This window comes from Arvicanthis niloticus, chromosome 3, assembly GCF_011762505.2.
Source record: "Arvicanthis niloticus isolate mArvNil1 chromosome 3, mArvNil1.pat.X, whole genome shotgun sequence".
In the NCBI taxonomy this organism is placed as follows: Eukaryota; Metazoa; Chordata; class Mammalia; order Rodentia; family Muridae; genus Arvicanthis; species Arvicanthis niloticus.
The window spans coordinates 93,258,863-93,275,641 of NC_047660.1; the positions used below are offsets into that span (position 1 = coordinate 93,258,863).

General features: G+C 46.4%; 1 protein-coding gene across 1 annotated transcript in view; it reads left to right on the plus strand.

Moving 5' to 3' along the window:
- Nucleotides 1-6,867: 6,867 nt before the first annotated feature.
- The window catches only part of Abhd6 (abhydrolase domain containing 6, acylglycerol lipase), a 48,321-nt gene continuing 38,409 nt past the window's right edge, over nucleotides 6,868-16,779 (plus strand). The window contains exon 1 of the mRNA XM_034498547.1: nucleotides 6,868-7,109. The gene's annotated coding sequence lies outside the window, so the exon portion shown is untranslated. The remainder of the gene's footprint in view (nucleotides 7,110-16,779) is intronic.

Here is a 16,779-nt window from a genome sequence, read left to right on the forward strand (position 1 = left end):
TCTTCTGCAAGCTGGTCTCTCCCATCTCTCTTCCTCAACACCTCACTCGGCTGTGTTTCAACATCTGTCACCATTCTCACTCGGAGCTCAGCCTGTTCCCTGCCACTTTGGAATCAAATGGCTCACACACTGGGGCTGTTTCCACTCCCGGTGCAGCCTGCTGCGCAGCCAGCTGCAGTGATGGTTTTACTTGTTTGTTTGGCCAGCCCGTGCTGCGTGTTCCTGACCCACCACCCCATGCTGCTTCTGTGATTCGCCATTTCTAACCTCAGTCCATGTGAGAGGGAAGTAGGTCTCTCTCTCTCTCTCTCTCTCTCTCTCTCTCTCTCTCTTCTTTCCTCCTCCTCTTCCTTCTTCTTTTAATTTCTTTAAATTTTAAAGCTTTAATTTATTCCCTCCCTAAAGACCAAAGGGGGCGAGAGGTCAAGATTTTATTGTCTTCATAACAAAACTGGATCACTCGGCCCTTTCTCTCTTGTCGCCTCCCAGTTCAAAATGCTTGCACCTCTTAATAGCCAGCATCCTCTTAGACCTGCAGTTGGACTCCAGTCTCAGCACAATCTTCTTTGTGGTTTTAGCCTTTTTGAGGAAAATAGGCTTAGTCTGACCACCATAGCCACTCTGTTTCCTGTCGTAACATCGCTTTCCCTGGGCATTCAAAGAATCCTTGCCCTTCTTGTACTGAGTCACCTTGTGGTGCGTCCCACATTTCGTGCAGAATGTCCAACAGGTCTTAGGAACGTTCACGGTGTTCGAAGGAGGGCTATCAGCTCAGAAAGAGCCTTCTTCCTCTTCTTCCTCCTCCTCCTCTTCTTCCTCCTCCTCCTTCCCCTCTCCCCCTCCTCCTCTTCCTCCTGCTCTTCCTCCTCCTCCTCCTTTTTCTTCTCTCTCTCTCTCTCTCTCTCTCTCTCTCTCTCTCTCTCTCTCCTTTTTTTTTCTTTTGAGACAAGGTTTCTCTGTCCTGCAACTCACTCTGTAGACTCAGAGATCCAGCTTGTTCTGTAGACCAGGCTGTCCTCAGAGAGCCACCTGCCTCTGACATTGGAGTGCTAGAATTAAAGGTATGCCCCACCACTGCCCTCACCAGCTTTTTAAAAATCCACCTCTGTGCTGTGCCGCACTGTGTGAACAGCTGTGCTCCTGTCCTAAGACCTGTGGGCTTTTTTTTTTTTTTTTTCCTTTCTTTTTTAAAATTAGGGCTGTTTTGGCTTTTCTTGACTCTGCTCACTCCTATGGATTTTAGAACAATCTCCTAACATCCCCTTGAAAAGTGCTGTTGAAACTCTGACCACAGTTATCCCCAATCTAATTTCAATGCTTTCCTGAGCATCGGATTCTGGCTGCATCTAGTAACCAGACACAGCCCTTTGTTGGCAAGTCACACCTCAGGGGTTCTAAATCTGCATGTCTCTTTGCCCTACTTAACCATGAAAGGATGCTAGCATAGGCTGTTGAAGAGATGTTTCTGTTTGGTGTGATGAGTGGTCTTTTCTCTTGATCTGGTCACTAGAATTAAGTTGTGTCATTGGGTACACTTCATCCTATCCTGGGCTGAGTCTCCCTTGGAGAACTGTCTCAATCAGGAGCTCTTTTTCATGGTGTAGAGAAGTCAGTGAGGATGCTGGCCCTCTTGCCTCCTCCGCTCCATCTGCTGGTACCCATATGCTTTCTTCTTTGACTCATGCTTTCATTCAAATCTCAGCTTCAATCTATCTCTTCCTGTTGTTAGCATTAAAAAATCCCAGCAATTTGGGGCTTAGTCCTGTTTGCTTCTCCAGGCTGGTATTGTGGAAAATTTCCAACTCCCACTCAGGTACCTGGGGAGTTTAAGTTTGGGGAGGACTCTCTCAGTGCTTCCTCAAAGTCAAACTCCTGTCCCTCTCATTCACAGTTCTCCCTGACCGAAGGGCTGGGCTCCACTGGTATTTTCCACAAGTGAACTTGCTACGGTAAACATGATAAGTTTAGGGGATCCTGAGAAAACTGCTTGCACCTGTCATGCAAGCGTAAGGACCAGAGTTTGGATCCCTAGGACTCACATTAAAAACAAACAAACCAAAAATGTGGGACACAGTAGCATTTGTCTATAATCCCATCCTCCTGAGACTGGGTGGGAGGTGGAGACAGGAGAATTCCCAGAAGCCCTTGGGGCAGCTTGCCTGGTTTACTCAGCAGGGAACAGCAGAAGACTGTATCTGTTGGAACAAGATAAGACAACCAGTTGAGGTTGTCCTCTGGCCTGCGTGTGCACGAGCACACACACACACACACACACACACACACACACACACACACACTTAAGACTTCTGAAGTAGTCTTTCTGTGATCATAAGTTACAGATTGATGTAGTGACTTGTCTGGTTTGTGGTTTTGGTTTTTCTTCTTCCTGATAAACCTTGCAATTTAGACTTAAAGGAACATTCTCCTTGAAAAAAAGGAGTCGGAGTGAATCTTTCATACCAGGACTTCTATGCAATATTTTGAATCATTTGGAAAATTCTTTTTTTTTCTTTTTCTTTTCTTTTTTTCTTTTTTTCTTTTTTTGGCTTAAAAATGCTACTGTGTCATAGGTTTCTGAATATTTAGGGTTAGAATTTTCCACATTCCACAGTCTTCATATTTAATATATTTAATTCTATCACCTGTTTCAGTAGCTTAATGGCTTCCACACAAATTTTGTGTTTAGACATGCACAAGTTTAGATCATGACAATATATACTGACTAGCTGTGTGACTTTAGCAAGTTATTCAGTCTCTCAGAACCTCAAAACTTTCCCTCAACCGTAAAGTGGGGCTAGTAATAGGTTACCCCCCAATAGCCTTGTTGAAAGTTTCGGTGAGCTGACTCAAGATGAAGCCCTGAGCATGAGATGAGGTGGGCAGGAAAAGCGAATTAACATTTGCCTGCTCTGTGCCGCTCACACACGAAAGTGGGAAAGAAAAGGAGCTGCGGCCTGAGAGAGAACTGAGAGTCACCTAAATAAATGCACATTCGTCAATGAGGTAGTTCTCTGTGCCCACACTCCACAGTGAAGAACCGAAAGGGACTGTGAGGCGGTATCATCTCAACTGCAAGCTGAGCAGAGGGCTCGGAGGCTAGCTCACAGGTGCCATGCAGATGTCCTGGGGGCTGGACCATGCAGATGCTTTATGAGACTCGCAATTCATCGAGCTGGCATCTGGACACATGTGGAGTCTTCTGTGTTTTGATTTTTCTCTTCCAACACCGTCTTGCTGACCGTTGCCTTCATGGAATTCTATGATTAAGTAATCTCCGTAATTTTCTAAAGTAGAAGCAGACTCTGCGTTACTTAGTTTTCTTGTTGTTGGGATCAAAAACAAGACCAGGAGTGACAGACCAGAGTTTTGGCTTCAGACCCCATCTTAAAGAACCTGAACTAAGGTTAAACCTAAGTTAACTAACAGGCTAGTACCTAGCTCCAGTTTCCAGGCTACCCCCACCCCAACAAGACCTGTCTAACACCAGTTTCCAGGTTACTCCCCAACAAATCTGCACCTCCAGGTTACAAGCCTGCCCCTGACACTTCACTTCTTAACAACCACCAATCAGGAGGAAAGCAGAAGTTAAGTTTATGGTTTGGCTCCTGGCACCAGCCAATTATGTTAAAGGCAATACTGGCCCCCCCAATCAGATGTGTGCCAGGCTAGATACCCTCTTCTTGCCTCTGTAAATGCTTGCCTAAAACTAGGCTCAGGGCTCCGCTGCCTTCCGGGTCCTGCTGTGTCAGGGCTGGCAGGGGGCCCAAACTTGAGCTTGTAATAAAGACACCCTAATGTGATTACATCTGAGTTGGCTCCTTAGTGGTCTTTCGGGTTTCCTGGCACAATAGGAGGAACTCATGGGCGGTAGGGTTTCTCTGGGCATATAGCTCAAGGGGATACAATTCTCCATAGAGGGGAAAGCTGGAGGCAGGAGGATGAGCAGCCGATCCCTCTGCATCTGCAGCGTGAAGCACAGGGACATGAATGCTAGTTCTCCGCTCATCTTCTCTTTTATATTCAGCCTGGAACCCCAGATCACGGAACGGTGCCACTCTTATTCACTTCACCACCCTATCTCGAGACTTCTTCAAAGACATGCCCAGAGTGGTGCTTCCTACGTGATTATAGATCCAGTCAAATTGAGAACAATAGTAATCTTCACCAACTCTAAGCCTTTGAGGACAACTAGTGAGTCTTGGGCCCACAAGATGGCTCAGCACTCATGGTGATTGCTGCCAAGCCAGATAATCTGAGTTCTAATCTCAGGACCCATATGCTAGAAGGACAGAACTGACTCTTTGTCCTATGACTTCCACACACGACCCATGGTGGGGCCTAAACACACACACACACACACACACACACACAAACACACACACACACACTCAATCAATCAAACCAAACAGAGTGACTTGTCACCAAGAGAGTGATAAATTTGTGGTAATGTTTGATGAGTTACTAAGTAAATGAATGCTTTGACTCCTAGCTCTGCTATGAATTAGCTCTGGATCCTATCAGGTAATCTCTCTGATGTGCTGTGTGGAGCCAACACGAGACTACATGATTTGATGCCCAGATCCTGCAAGAACAAACAAGCATTAAACAGTAGCCGCTGTAGGTATCACTCATCACTGACTGAGGAGCTGCTAAATCCAGGACATCTCTACAGACTTGTGATGAAAACGGAGCCCACATTCTACGGAAGCTACTGCCAGAGCTTTCAAAACTCTTTCCTAATGCTGGGGTGAGACCTGACTGTTGATAAGGAGATTCTGTTTCTCAGCAAAGAAGGAAGCTCCCAGAACTGCTCCCTGCCCACCAGCTCCTGAAGCAATGGTAGTGTTCAGAAGTGTCACAGACTCCAGAGAATTGGGGTGGGGTGGGGAGGTGTTGGGGGTTTTCCTTCACTTCTACTTACATCCTTGGCTTTACAGCAAGACTGGGGCTAATTCAGGCTTCTCTCTTGTCAGTCACAAAGCGTGTGACTTGGCTTTGGTATTAAATATGTCCACATAATAAAACTGTGAGGGAAAAAGACTTCCGGCTCTTGGAGGCCTGAGACCATAGGGTGTAAACTAAAGGAGGGAAAAAAAGGACTATCTACCCATTTTTTGGGTTTGGTTTTTTTTTTTTTTTTCTTCTGAGACCCACTGTATAGTCCTGGTTGACCTGGAACTCATAGAGATCCACCTGCCACTGTCTCTCTAGAGCTGAGATTAAAGGCATGTCAGTCCTCAGTTTTATATCACTGAGGACAGTCACTCTATCACTGACCTATATCCCAACCTATTTTTAAAGTACTGAAGAGGAAAATTTAAGATACTTAAAAAACAACCGCCTTCAAGCACACACAGTAAAGGTTATGAATGGCTTCCAGCCTGGGTCTTCTATGATGATCATTGTTCATTGATATTATTCCTTCATTAAATCCTGAAATCACCCGAGCATCTCTTTGGTAAATACTCAGGAGTCCGAGGCTGCAGGGCCACAGGAAGTGCCTCTCTGTCCTGAGGCTATTGGTGAACAGGTGGGTTGGAAAGGTGCGAATGTGACTCAGTGAGGAGAGAAGGAGGCAACCGAGATTTGCCTAAGACACAGAGCTTTCTACTGGTGATTTGTTAAGCAGGCTGTGGAAAGAATTCCCTGCAGTGAGTCAGGGAATTTAGCCATTCAGGGCCCCAGTGATTAGCTAGCTGACAACTGGCATGAAGATAAGCCAGCCTGAGCCAAGAACCTTGTCCTAGATTTTGGGATAAATTCCAGAAGCTTGATGTAGAAAAGCTTTGCAGATAGGAGTTTGCACCAGTGGCTTTAGAGATCTCTACCTGGAATCTCTGGAGCTTCTTGTTCATTCTTAGAATCTAAGGCCCGCTCAGCTTAGTCTAGAGCTGGGGGTGGGGATGGGGTAGGGGGGGCTGCTTTACAAAGGATGCAAAGAGGTCCAAAGTCCAAAATCCTTCTCCTACATGCATGAACCTAAGGCACCTGTTGAGTTCTCAGAGGCCAAGCCAAATCATCCTCCCACAAAGAGTGCTGGGGTGGGGCACTAAGAAGCAGGCATTGCCTCTGCCAGGTGAAGCCACAGTTCATGGGCTCTGTTTTGTTTACTGAGCACCTACTGTGTGTCTGTCACTACTGAGTCTGTACCCAACAAAAAGATTCAAGCGAGATCTTGGCCCTGAGAGCTTAGGACTCTTGGAAAATTTAAAGCAAGCCTTGGCTACTGATCTAGATGGTAGGGTTGAGGATGGTAATGGGGTTAGGGGGTAAGGGATAGAAAACTTTCTGAAAAGTATAATGTCATTTCTTCCTTTGTAAGACCAAGCAAAGGACAGTGTGGCCTGGCTGGTCTTCCTGTTCCCAAGTCTCAGTTGAGATGTCATTTCAGGAAGTCCCCCTTAAATCCCTTTAGGCTCACACTTTGCTGCAAGCTTCTCCTGTCAAAACACTTAGCCATTCTCTTAATAAATATGTACTGTGCACCCCCTGTCTGCATAGAGATGGGCAAAAGGGGACTATACCCTCAAATCACAGGTCTTCCTGCAGCACCAAGCCCTAGCTAGCTCCTTTGTCTCCACCTTTAGACGTTTCTGGACCCTGCCTCCAATTGGATTGAAATTTTGCATTTGCTTTAGATTTCCCAAGAGCCCTTAAGTCCTCAGGGCCAAGACCCTGCTTGAATCTTTTTGGTGCGAGACACAGTAGTGCCATGCACACAGTAGATGCTCAGTAAACGAAGCGAGCTCCACTCGCCAGGCGGAGTGGCAATGCCTGCTCCCTAATGCCCGCCCTTGAGCACTCTTTATGGGAGGGATGATTCGGCTTGGCCAATGGGTGCTCGTGCCGAGACGCGCTGCAGGAGAGGGATACTGTACTTCCGGGTTTGATGTTTTGAACCGGGCGTGCGGAGCGTCCCCCAAACAAATCCCGGCTGCTAAGACACCGCCTGATGCGGGCTGGGCTGGTTTTTCTGTCGGAGGGCGCGAGCGAGTGCGTTGCGCCTTTAAGGAGTCAAGCCAAGCCTATCGCCGAGAGCGAGAGTGCGCAGGTGCGGGGGACCTGGGACCAGAAGGCGGCGATCGGGCAGCAAGACTCCAGCCACTGAGGTAGGTCTGGTGAGCGAGGTGGAAGGAAAGGCGATGGTGGCTGCGCTCTTAGGAGAGGGATGGCAGCCTTCCCATTCCTACGACCTGACCACCTACCCCCACTTTTCGAGGCCAGTCCCTTCTTCACCCCAGCATCGCAAGGGTGAATGCAGATGAGTCCGAGATACAAACCTCCCTTCCTATTCTTTTCTATTTTCCCGCTCTCTCTTAAGGTTCGGGGAAAGGCCGGAGCGGTCCCCAAGCCGGGTCTCCCCACTGGCAGCCAGCCAGCCTCCTTAAGCCCTGGGATGGAGCGAGGACGCAGTGGAATCTGCATCCTTATTTCTCTTCCTCCTCCCGATCCTCCGCGCTTGCAGCAGCCGCGGTGCTTTTCTCCTAGTGCCAGGATGGATTTAGTCCCGCGCTCCTCCCAACCCCCTGCTTCCTACATTGCCGAGGAGTGGGGCTACAACTCGCTCTCCTTGACCCAGGGAATCTCGGTACCCTTTTGAGGATTCGTAGTTTCGTTGATTTAAGAAAACATGTCAAAGCTCGAAGACCTTGTTTTTGGAGTTTGAGAGAAAACTAGGCAGGCAAGATGTAAATCTCTGTGGCTGGTGGTAGATGAAGAGGAAGTTCGTGTCCTTTGAGATAGGGTCAAAACAGGCTCAGGAATGGGAAGTCTGCAAGCAGCTGTGTGGAAGGAGTTCCGAATGTCAGGGAGTGAGTGTTCAGAATGTCCGGGCGAGCGTGCTTACGATCCGGCGGAAAGGGGGAAGGGGAACATTAGCTTTTTGAAGGAGAGCTCAGAAAAGCAGGTAGACTCAGCAGTGAAGACGTGTAAGCAGCTGCTTTTGGGGTTTATATGTACTTATCTCATTAAGGTGATTATTCCTACCATTATCTTACCAGTCTTCGGGCATATCCTCCTTGCTAAGAGGTGCTCTCCTGGCTAGGTAATTGACAAGCCCAGTTGGATCGACTCTAATAGACCACTCTTTAACAGGAGGAAAGGTTTCTTTTTCTGGACTTCAACAAAGATCACCAGCCTCTGGTTTCCTCCCTCGCATGAGGCACTCGAAATGTTAAAGAAGGGCAATTGTGACGCTTCCTTTTCTTAAAACAAAACAAAACAAAACAAACAAACAAAAAAAAAACCAAAAAAAAAAATGTGTTGCCAGGGAGACCAGAGGTAGAGCCCGAAACTCATGATGGGAGGGGCAAGGCCTTTCTCCCAGCCTATCTAACACTCCCAAATGACCTAGTCACGTGTCATCTCCCCTACCATGACCAGACTTCTGTATTTCCCCTAAGATTTCTTTCCTTAAACTAATATCAAACCTGCCTCCTTTTAGCTGCTGGTACCTTAGTTGCTCTTCCCAGCTTTTATCGAAGTAAGGATGCTGGTCCAATCACTTTGACAGCCAGAACAAGTTTTATCATTCCTGGGGCTTTCTCATCACCTTAGAAAAGCAGATTGTGAAATGTTAGCTGCAGGACAGAGGCACATGATTGATTCCCGTGTCCACAGACCTGGGGAGAGGCCACATCCATGCAGTGGGGCATGATCCCACTGCGTGTGCAAGGGATATGTATTTTGAGCTAGGTGCTAGGTGGTTAACAAAACGAAGTAGAGAAGTCCTGCTCCAACTGAGACCTTGAAGATAACCATTTCTTTCTTTCTTTCTTTCTTTCTTTCTTTCTTTCTTTCTTTCTTTTTTTTTTTTTTTTTTGGTTTTTCGAGACAGGGTTTCTCTGTGTAGCCCTGGCTGTCCTGGAACTCACTCTGTAGACCAGGCCAGTCTCGAACTCAGAAATCCGCCTGCCTCTGCCTCTCAAGTGCTGGTGCGCCACCACCGCCCAGCCAAGATAACCATTTCTTGACTCCCTGCTCAGAAATCCCTGTGGCTGGTTGTCCCTAGCTGGTAGTGAAAGATTGAGTATAATTATAATGGCTAACATAAAGTAAGTACTGACTCCCTGGCTCTGTCCTAACCACTTAAAGATTGTCACTTGAGTTACTGCCCTGGTAGTACCACAAGGTGAGTGTCTGTTTGATACAGTTCTTAAGGTACTGATTTGAGATTTCCAGAGATGACCCTTCCCAAGACACACTGTGTTTGACCTCAGAGTGTCTCTGAGCCACTGACTTTTTACCTAGTTTTAAGGACTTACTTTTTAAAAAAACTTTTACTAATGTATATGGGTGGTTTGTCTGCATGTATGTCTGTATATTAAGTGCATACCTGGTACCTGTGGAAGTCAGATGCAGGTGTAAGATCCCTTAGAACTAGAGTTACAGGTGTTTGTAAGCCATCATATAGGTGCTAGGAATTGAACTTGGGTTCTTTGCAAGAGCAGCTCTTAACTGTTGAGCCAGGGTCTTAACTGTTGAGCCAGGTTCAGCTCCTATGGCTAATATCTTATTAATACATACTCTTAAAATATAGGGAATGGAAATATGGTACCTGAGTTCTTGGTACCAGTTAATTTTTCTAAAATTTGCCTTTGTGGGCTGCGGAGTAAGAGAGTGTTAGAGTGCTTGCCTGGGATGTGATAGGCCCTGGGTTTAATCCCTGACATAGCTAAGTAAGCCAATTATGGTTCTCTGATCATCAGGGATTCTTTAGTGCTCTCCAGGACAGACAGACAGACAGACAGACCGACCATCAGGGATTCTTTAGTGCTCTCCAGGAAAGACAGACAGATAGACAGACACACACATACACACACACACACACACACACACACCCACCAACACCCCTCCCTTCGTGGAAGCCAACAGGTAGATTGGTTTGTAAAGTAATAGTAGGCTCATGATTTCTGAACCCTGTAACACTAAATTCCCTCACTGCAGCCCAGCAGGATCACAAGGAGAAAGGCTCCTATATACGGTAGCATAATTGCTTTTGTTCATACATAAAAGGTTTCCTCCACAATGATAGACTTGGGCCCACATCTCCACTCAGTTGCTATGGCCCTGAGCAAGTTACCTACCCTGTGAGCGTTTAGTAACTGCTTCTACATTAGAGGAGCCTGGTGGATTGGGTCACCATGTTAGGAAGAGATTGTTACCCACTACTTGGGATTACAGGAGCTATATTTAATCACAAATAAGCGACTATCATCCTCTACTTGAAAGCAAGTTTGGGTCAAGCAGAAGTAAACATTTTTTTTTTTTAAAACTCAAGTCTCTGAAGTTTTGTAAACTCTAATCCATCCTGTGTTTGCATTGAGAGCAGATTGGCTTTCCCTTTCTTGAGCTGTTTAAACTGGTAGGCCATGAGCTCTGTGGGCATCTGCATAAGGAGAGTGAGTGTGGACATATACATTGTGCAGCTGAAAATACTTATGCATCTTCATGCAAGGAGGAAAACCTGTCTTAGAGATGGCCTTGGTTTGCAGGATGTGTTGCTGACACAGGTCTGTCTTGGGGGAAGATGGTAGAACCTAGGATCATCTTTGGGTTTGTGAGGGAAAAAAAAAAAAAAAAAAAAAAAAAAAAAAAACTAAGCAGCTGAGAGAATATTCTTTACAAGTTTTTGAATGTTTTGGTGACTAGATCAGTTTCTGTGCTGTGACTTCATAAAGAAGGGCAGAGATGTCACCTTTAAAACTGTTTGCAATATGCCAAGAAGCAAGTTCTCCAAGTTGTGTTTCCTCCCCAGGGTGTAGGGGTGTGGGTGCTCAACCTAGAGCCTTGTACATGTTAGGCAAGTGCTCAATTATTGAGTATACACGTCCACCCTTGTTTAAATTAAAAGTTAATTACATGTTTATTTGTGTATATCTCTACATATACACCATGGCACACACATGAAGAGTTGGTTCCCTTCTTCCATCTTCTAGGTCCTAGGGATTGAGCTCAGATTGTCAGTGTCAGGCACTTCCCTGCTGAGTGATTTCATCAGCACGAACACACGCACACACACACACACACACACACACACACACACACACACACACACACACACACACACAAAAACCCCTACCACCATCAGTTTTTCTTATTACATTTGAGAAGCTGGCTGGCTGAAGCCGGCCTTGAATGTTTCCTTTGCTGGCAGGCATGGCCTTGGTGAATCTCCTGTCCTAGTTGCAACTCTGTTGCAGCTAGGATTACAAGCTTGTACTACAAGGCCAGTGGAAAATGTGTTACTTTTTAATTCCTCTGAAATTGCATTTAGTTGGAATACAAACTGATGAAGGATGCACAGAGGGTGTGTCATTATGAGGAAGGAGCATCAGAAATCTTCTTACACTTGTTTTGGCTGTACCCCTGGCTTTTTCCACTGCCTTATTTTGTGCACTTAGAGCCACATATGGGCCAGGCTCCAGCGTAGATCAGTGGTAACGTTCTTGCCTAGCTTTTGTAAGTTTTTGTGTATTTAGACTACCCCCTGTGAGGGGCAGGCGCTCTGTGACCTATACATCCTGTTTGGGCAGGAGATGGGGTTCACTTGCTAAAGTGTTTGCTTAGCATGCATGAAGCTCTGTGGTGAAGGCAGGAGGATGAGCAGTTCAAAGTCATCCTTGGCTAAGCGTAGCAAGCTTGAGACCAGCTTGAGTTAAATGAAAGAATCAGCCAGCCAACCAGCAAGGGTTTTAAAAACAGTACTGTGCCAAGGATCCATTCCTGAGCCAGCTGACTCTGAGGGAGATTCTGATACAGAACCAGGCTTTAAAGAGTCAGAACACTGTAAATTTAGAACTCTTAACAATGGAAGACATCATTCCCGGATAACTTTGGTGCTTAATTCCAAGTTCCTCACTGAGTTTCCATGGTGATGAGACAGGCAGAAGGCTCAGCCAGGATAAATTTGTCCCTTGGAAGATGTCAATTTTGTTTTGTTTTAAGACCTTTCTGCTCGTCATAGTTTGTGAGTGGCATGGAGAGGTGAAGGCCAGGGATGTTGAAGGCAGGACAGCCAACCTTGCTCATCTGGAGCCCATTGTCACTTGCTGAGAAACCTGACATGGACATGCTTTTCATGACTCAAAAGTGCTTCTTGACCTTGGGTGTGGTTCTCTGTTCATGGAAGAGCAGGAGGCTGTCAGGAACCCTGTGGGTCAGGTCGTTGTTGCTCCTGTGACTGAATGGGCTGTTTTGGCTAGGTGTCTGGTACTGCAGAGGAGGGACAGTGCTGCAAGGGGTGGGCGGAGCTCCCTAACTGTGCAGGCTGGGATGCCTCTCTTGTTAAGTAATTACCTAGAATAGCAGTAGCCTTTGCCTGAGAGTTTTCCAGAAGCTTTGGCTGTCGGCATATGAAGTTTGCCTTGTCACGTAGAGTCTAGGTTTTACACACTTGAGGACTAGACAGTAAGCAAGCTAGCCCCTGAGTATGAGGACAGCAGCACAGACCCTCTCCATATAGCTTAAGCAGCTGGACAGTCCTTGAGCAGGGCAGGGCAGGACATGGCAGAGGTAAAGGTGTGGTATATGGCGGGACTTCCTGACTGCTGGAACAGCAGGCTGGTCTTTTCCTGCTGTCCAGAGGGAGCTTCCTCTCTGGACCTTCTCTTGAGTCATGTCATCTCCATAGTAAGGTCCTACGATGCTAAATTCAAAGCTGGTCAATGACAGCAGTGTCATTTGAACCCAGGTTATGAAGTGCAAACCTGGCCGTTGGGTAGCAGGAGCAGCCAGGGAGTCCAGTACTCACAGATATATCCTGTAGATGGGCCAGGGTTTAAAAGGCAGGAAGGACTACGTGTGTCTAAGCCTAGAGACATGGAAGGAACTGATGTGACCAAAGCTTGTAGACTAGTCTAGGAAAGTGATACTGGGCAGGAGGTTGGTGTTAGAAAAAAAAAGGACTCCCAAGGGATGTTAGATACCAAGCTCCTGGTAGTCTTGTACCTGGTCCTCAAGGCCCTTGTGAACCAAGGAGCAGAGAAGAAGAAAGCAGTGTGACCCTGTGAGTCTCAGCTGCTCCCCCCTGACCTGTACCCTCTAGCAGACTGTTCTGACAGGAATGTTCATTGTGTCAGTAGCTATAGGAATGGAGCTGACACTGGCTGGGCAACTCTATGGATTCGTAACTCCTCCACAAGAGATTGTATGGTGGCTGCAGCAGCTTCTTCTCGGTCTGAGAGCTGGTTGTATTTTGACTTTCTAGAATACTGTTTGGAATTTACCAAGTGCCCACCAAGGGCAAGGCACAGTGGGTCATGACAAGTCAAAGGTATGATATGACTCATTCAAAAGCTTTCGGGGAAGGAAGATGAGTGAGGTGATCTGGGGGTGCTGAGGAATCCCTGGCAGAGGTTCTAACTTTCTTGTTCTACTAGAAAGAGGTGTGTAACATAGGTAGAGAGGTGTCAATGGAAAAGAAGAGAAAGCCAGTGCAGAAGCCTCCAGAGGACCAGGACATTAGTTGGTCTTATATCTCAATCCCCCAAAGGGTCCAGCTAAAAGTTCTCATACCAAGAAAATCCTCATTAATGGATTCACAACCATGCAGTGTTGGGTTCCAGTCTACCAGTCCTCCTGCTGGTTTCCACCCTGTGGGCCAGGCAGGCTCCAGGAGCATCTGTCGTTTGTTCTTTGTTTTTCTGTCTTCCAGGTCATAGATGTTTATAAATGTTGCGCAGATGGGGAACTGTAAAATCACTACTCTAAACAGAGAGAGGCAGGATTTCATGAAATCAGGAGTTGTTTAAGAGCCTCCTGGCTGATGTGTTGAGGCAGTAGGCAAGGTCTGAACTTTAAGATGTGTCAACAGTTAAAAAGAAGGGATGAGCACCCCTTTGGGGGACAGAGACTGGAAAATTAGAGGATTGAGGGACCCTTGAGAAATAAAACTAGGAGGTTTTTTTTTTGGGGGGGGGGGGCTCTTTATTACTATGGTAACCAGATGTTAAATGGTTATGCCCTTCATGCTACTTTATTCTTTGTCCTGGGAATTAGCACAGGGTTCCAATTAAAATACAAATTTTGTTTAGTGTTTGTTACTCCATTTGTGTGTTTGTTTGGGACAGGGTCTCAGGTATCCCAGACTGGCCTCAAATTTATGTAGCTGAAGATGACATTGTGTTTTCTACTTTCCTGGCTGTGATGACATGTGGGCATGGGCATGCCCGCTTTATAGAATGCAGGAGAAGTTTACTGTGGAAAAATGTATCGGTTCCCAGTGGCAAGCCCCTGTTCACTGCATCCTGTGTTTTTAATCAGCATACAAAGTAACAGGTATCATTGGTGTTTGGGAACATCCTCTGTTTAGATTGATTTCCCTTTCTCTGCCTTATCTCCTTCAGGGTTGTGCCCTTTCACCTACAGTATTCCTCTTTTCACCTTTGTATCACATGTGCTCTCTTCCTCTGCCTTACTGCCCTTTCCTCCCTCACTTCTGTAGTTTCATAATGTATCCCCACACGAATTCCTTAACAAGTACACATGTACAAGACCTAGAAGCTAGGATCTGTGCACGAGAAAGACCGTGTGGTCTTTGGTATTGTCTTTCTGAACCTGGTTCTTAATGTAGTATTTTCCAGTGTTATCCACCAACTGTGAAATTTTGAGTGTGATTTTATCTTGTGTCTTTCTTTCTTCCTTTCTTTTTTCTTTTTCCTTCCTTAACTGCTTTCTTTTTCTTTCCTTCTTTCTTTCTCTTTTTTCTTTCTCTTTCTTCCTCTCTCTTTTCCTTCCTTCCTTCCTTCCCTCCCTCCCTCCCTCCTTCCTTCCTTCCTTCCTTCCTTGCCTCCCTCCCTCTGCCCCTCCCTCCCTCCCTCCCTCCCTTCCTCCCTCCCTCCTTCCCTCCTTCCCTCCTTTTCTTCCTCCCTCCTTCCTTTTTTAACAAGAATGTCTTTTTTGAAGCTCAGGCTGACCTTGAACGTGATCCTCCCACTTCAGCCTCCTGAATGCTGTGGGGTTCTGGGCATGCACCACCAGGTGTTATATTCCTTTTTTTAGTGTTCATTCTTTTTTAGGTTGCTGAGACTTCCAGGGAGGAGATTTTGGCTAGAAAGAGGGTAGAGACCAGCTAGACTTTGTGCCCCCCAAACCTTGACACGGCTTATTTTGACAGGGTTCTTTTTCTCTGTGAAGCTAGCTTTGTTCCTATAATCAGACTGGCTGTACCCCCTTGGTTGAAGATAAACCTCTCTAAACTGCCAGTCCTTTGAGAGCTGATTTGGATGACAGGAGAGTGTTTTGGGGTGCTCAGTTTCCATTCCAGGCCTCTACTATAGCACATGTGGGGTTATTTAGAGTTCCTTTTAGTCCCATAGAAAATAGTTGCTGGTATGATGCTTTCTCTGACCCTTCACCTTGAGAGGGGATAAAAGCTTGTGTGCTCCCTGAGGCCCCGGGGGCTGAGAGCCATGTAAGGAGCTGGCTAAGTGGCTTAGGGATTCTGTTTTAAACAGATGGAGAGACTGGTTTGGATTTCAGTGGTGGTGTCTTATTTCAAATATGACTTCAAGGAGTTACTGATCTTAGACCATCACCGCTTACAACTTGGCTCAGGAGTCTGATGTTTCACATACGCTGGGCCCTGCTTCTTAGACAGTAAGAGTTTTGAAAGCTCTGCCACAGATGCACAAGCCTCCTTCGTCCAGCTAAGTTCCTGGTTAATCTGTCTTAACTAGTCCTGCCTCTGCCTGTTGTATCTTCAGGGTTAAGTGGCAAGCCTTTCTGGTTCTTTCTGATCTTCTGCCCATGGGCACAGCCCAGCATGCTGAGCTGTCTTGTGGACAGAGTCACTAGGGCAGCAGAATCAGGGCGCAGCTGTATGTCCACTGGTTCTTGGACAAGAATCCCTAGGGTAATCAGTGCAGCCCTTTTCTGAACCACAAAGGAGACAGGAAATTATAGCTTAACCGAGGCTGTGTGGATGTAGGGTGGAAAGTCCTTACCAGTGTCTATCTTAGAGTGCTAGAACTTGGACCTTAAAGATTGACGTTCTTGCAGCAGGTGTGCACTTAACCTCCGTGATGTCACACAGGTCAGATCCCCGCCTCCCAGGACTCTGAGTAGTGCCTTAATGTGGGCCTTCGGGTTATGGGCCTCTGTGTGGAGATGGATTTTCATCCTAACAGTACTCGAATTTGTATTTCTTCACTCAATTAGGTTTGATTGAGCGCTCTCCCCCCCCCCCCAATCATTATGCCAATAGAACCTTTAGTGATAATGAAAATAGTCTGTATTTTCACAGTGTGGTAGTCACAAGCCACATAGGGCTCCTGTGCATATGACACATGGCTAGTGCAGCCAAGGGACCAATTTTTAATGTGTGTGTATGTGTGTGTGTGTGTGTGTGTGTGTGTGTGTGTGTGTGTACTAGACGAGGTCACTGCAGGGCTCTTTCTCTATCTCTTCCACCTGCCTCCCTGCACTAGGTTTGCAAGGGCGTGCTCCCTTTCCTTCATTTAGGCTCCAGAGATCCAAACTCAGGTATCTTATACTTGTGGGCCATGCACTTCACTGACTGAGCCATCTCCCCGGCCCTTACATTTTTAAGTCTAATTAACATGAATTGGAATAGCCATGCATATCTGGTAGCTACTGAAGCAGACAGTTCAGGAGAGTGCCTTGCATTTGAGGAGCTTGTATTGTATTTGTGAGGAAATGAGGGAATTGTTTATACAGTGCGTGGTACCAGTTCAGAAAGCACAAGTGAGTAGCCATTAGAAATCTCTCACTCTTATCTCAACTTCCTCCCCACCTCAGTTTCCCTTCCCAAAGCTGGCC